General features: G+C 43.9%; 1 non-coding gene across 1 annotated transcript; it reads right to left on the bottom strand.

Moving 5' to 3' along the window:
• Window positions 1–2435: 2435 nt before the first annotated feature.
• On the bottom strand, window positions 2436–2574 carry LOC132653344 (small nucleolar RNA SNORA48). The gene has a single exon (XR_009591111.1). It is a non-coding gene; the product is annotated as a small nucleolar RNA SNORA48 (small nucleolar RNA).
• Between the last annotated feature and the right edge of the window lie 1302 nt (window positions 2575–3876).

Here is a 3876-nt window from a genome sequence, read left to right on the forward strand (position 1 = left end):
CAATGCAGCAATCAACTTTTCTTGTCTTGAATTTCCCATGTAATCAGCTTTTACAACCTAAACTAGTACATAACTGTACTCTTAAGTTATATATTTTCCCATGGCCCTGAGCAGAATAATGCATATGTATCATTTCCTGAAAGCAGCAAATACAGAGTTTAGGGGAAAAAAATCTCCTAAAACAAAACGTTAAGAACAAACAACACTTACAGTTATTGGTTGATATACAATGATGTTTGTAACACTCTTTGTTATATGGTAAGGTGGAGTTGGGGACTTAATCTCTTGTAAAACTCTGGTAAGGACTTCTGTAAAGTATTCTTCACTCCTTCCACATGTGATGTTTTTTGTGCTATGCAATAAAAGAGAAAGATCAAGGCTCTTTGTTAGGTACAGACACCTACAGACATACAGGGACAGGCAGACGTGGACACTGGAACAGATTTAGAAGACAGCTTTAAGTCAGGTATAGATCCAGATTCATATAACAGACAGAGGAAGGATGGGAGATAGAGGAAATGGGGATTGGGGCATTCAAATCTGGACTCACTCTTGATGAAATTTCTTCAAAGGGAAGAACTTTTATTTCTTTCCTTAATGTGGCACAACTGCATTATTGGTGACCCTGAGTTAATCACCAATGTGTTTCATTTAATCCATATAATCACTGAAACAAGAAAAATAACTAATATAGTTGCTAGTAATAGAAAAATAAAGAGTGTATTCAGAGTAGTCTAATGTACAAATTATCTTTTTCTTGTAAAAATTGCATATTAAGGTAATAATGCATTATGTTATATTTCCTTGAAGCTTTCTTATATATTTTCTCCCTTCAAATATTACTCAATGTTTCTTCAAATACTATGAAAAGTAGCATTGCTTACTGTAGAGTGTATGGGAAATAAAGTTATGTTAGTCAATCATACTTTCTTGAGGATTGGTGAATTTTCAGAGGTCTAAGTGTATTGGTACCATCCAAAGAAGTATGGCTGGTTTGGTTGGGTCAGTTTTTGATTGGTGGATATCTAGAAATGTGTTATTATAAGTTCATTTTGGATGCGACAGACTTTCAAGAATAGGGGTTAAAGGTAACTGATTGACTTGCAGCAAGGTGCAGAGCCCACTTTCCTGAGCGCTGCAATGAGCGAGGAAGCAGGGTTAGCTCTCCTGCTCTTATGACCCCAGGGTAAGATCTCCTGGGTACTGCAGGTGGCAAGGGGGCCAGGGAGGTGGAGAGCATCATCCTGTATGCATGCCACCTCACACCAGATGAGTGTTGGGGCCAGCTCTCTTATGTTCTTGCCCTTGGGGCCATCTCATCTGTGCCCCTTCCACCAGGGCCAGCTCTACTGTACTGCGAAGGTGAGGTGCAGGGCCCGCTATACAGAGTGTTGCAGTGGGGAGGGGAAGGACCAGCTTATCCAACGTCATGACCTTAGGACCCATTCTCTCAAACAGTGGTGAGGGCAAGGAGTAGGGTAGGATATGATCCCCGAACCCATGCCACCTCACAGCAGAAAACTGCTGAGGCCAGCTCTCCCATGCTTTGTTGTCAGGGCTGGCTCACCTGATCCTCCTCAACTAAGGTCAGCACTACTATGCTGCCAGGGAGAAGTGCAAGGCCCATTCTCCTGAGTGCTGCAGCCAGTGAGGGGCAGGGCCAGCTCACCTGCTCTCATGAACCTGATGTCAGCTCTCATGGCAAGGGGTGAGAGGGCAAAGGACATCCACCACAACCTCTCAGTAAAGGAGTGGTGGAACCATTTCTCCATTGCACATTCCTCAGGGCTGACTCACCCATCCCTCAGCCACCAGGGCTAGCTCCACTGTGCTGCCTAGTAAGGTGTAGGACCATCCTCATGAGTGTTGCCACTGTGAGAGATGGAGCCAGAGCACCACATCCAGTGAGGGATGGGGCCAGTTATGCACAGCCTCTGGACATCCATGTGGTCCCTGGTAGCTTCCCTGACCAGGGACATCCCCATATTCTTTAGAGTTAATATGAGCCATGGTCACCGATAACAACCCCTGCTGCTGTGTAGCCATAGACTCAGACTTGGCCCTCAGCAGCAGCTTGGGCTGGGATCTCTCCATGTCCCCAGGTGATGGGGCTGGCTTCTCACAACAGGCTACTCCTCTACACCCTCAACTCTCCAGTTCCATCTTTCTTCATAATGCTCAAGCTGCTCCACTTCTCTTTCTCTCCCATCTGACCACCACATACTCTCACATTGTGGTGGTTTCTGCCGCAGGCTGGCCACACAGCTGGTGAGACCCTGGATGACACCCTCCATCCGTGCTGCATAGCAAGGCAGCAAGAGTGTGTCTATGACCTGTCTGTGCTGCACAGGTCTGTGAGTGACATGGCGGTCTGTGGGTATCTGTCTGTCTTCATCCTCCCTGCTATGCTGCCTGGATTTAATTTGATTTGATTTTTATGAGTCCTAGGCCAAAGAGAGCTTTGGATACAAAGGCAGGCATCAGGCTAGGATGAGCAAAGCCAACTGCTCTGCCCCTGACTGATATAAGAACAATGCCACTAACAAGGTGTCTCTTTTCCCATTGCCAAAGAGTGCATGGTGCCTCTTATAAACATGTTCTCAAAAATGCAAAGTTCACCAGTGCAAACTAGGTCTAAATGTTCTTAGTGAATGCTGTAAAATAAAATTTATCTTTACTTACATTATGAACACATGCCTTATCCCTCTGCTTATAATATCCCAGGCTGTCACCTCATCTATACATTTTGTATCTGAGATAACTTTCAACTTGAGGCACTCTAAGAAAACTTCATTAGTTACAGACCTAATTCTGGACTTCATTAAAACAAAGCTATGCTTTGAAAATCTGATCAGATAGGATTTTAGGAATGAATAACTTGTGTTTGGTTTATTGTATATTGTCTCACACAACAGCTATTCTAAAATATTATTGGTTAGGTAATCAATGAAGTGTTGTATCAGAGTTCACATTCCTGCTTGATTCAGTCATTGTATGGGCTTAAATCTGTTCACCACCATGGCACAATTGAAAAGGAAACTACATAGAAAGTGGCTTCCCCAATGGAGAAAGTGGCTTCCATAGCATAAGTTCTAGAATATTGGGACAGAAAGAGAGTAAAACCCCAGCAATTTGAACCCTTTCCATTTAGAGCTGAGTAGAGTTTCGATTTGGAGAAGCTAAGTCCTTGGGAAGCTTTGATGACTTAGAGCCATGGTTCTTTTTTATTTCCAATAAAAAAATGTATTTATTTTTATTAATTACAGTTTATTCACTTTGTGTCCCCCCATAAGGCCCTCCCTCCTTCCCTCCCGGTCCCATCCTCCCTCCCCCTTCTTCATGCATGCCCCTCCCCAAGTCCACTGATAGGGGAGGTCCTCCTCTCCTTCCTTCTGAACTTAGACTATCAGATCACATCAGGGATGGCTGTATTGTCATCTTCTGTGGCCTGGTAAGGCTGCTCCCCCCTCGGGGGGAGGTGATCAAAGAACAGACCAATCAGATTATGCAGGATATCTGGTATGTGCGCCCTAAGAAAGGGTCATTTCACTCCCAAAGGGGTCATGATCCACAGTCAAGAAACATGGCTCTGAGCAACAATGTAGGTTGCTGTTCCTGACTGGTTTTCTCAAATATTTGATATGAGCTACAGTTAGAGAAGAATGGAAGAAAGAACTTTAAGAATGCAACTTTCCTGTAGAATTTCGTCCTAAAAGGCTCCAGTGGGTACCATCGCCAAAGCACAGTGAGCAAGTTCTATTATCCCTACCTACTACAGGGATTTCACCCACTTCCTCTCTGTGAGATGAAATAGTAGGCGTGTGTTTTTGAATATTAAGTTTAATGACGCACATAAAGTATCCAGCTTAGTACACA

This window comes from Meriones unguiculatus, chromosome 3, assembly GCF_030254825.1.
Source record: "Meriones unguiculatus strain TT.TT164.6M chromosome 3, Bangor_MerUng_6.1, whole genome shotgun sequence".
Lineage (NCBI taxonomy): Eukaryota > Metazoa > Chordata > Mammalia > Rodentia > Muridae > Meriones > Meriones unguiculatus.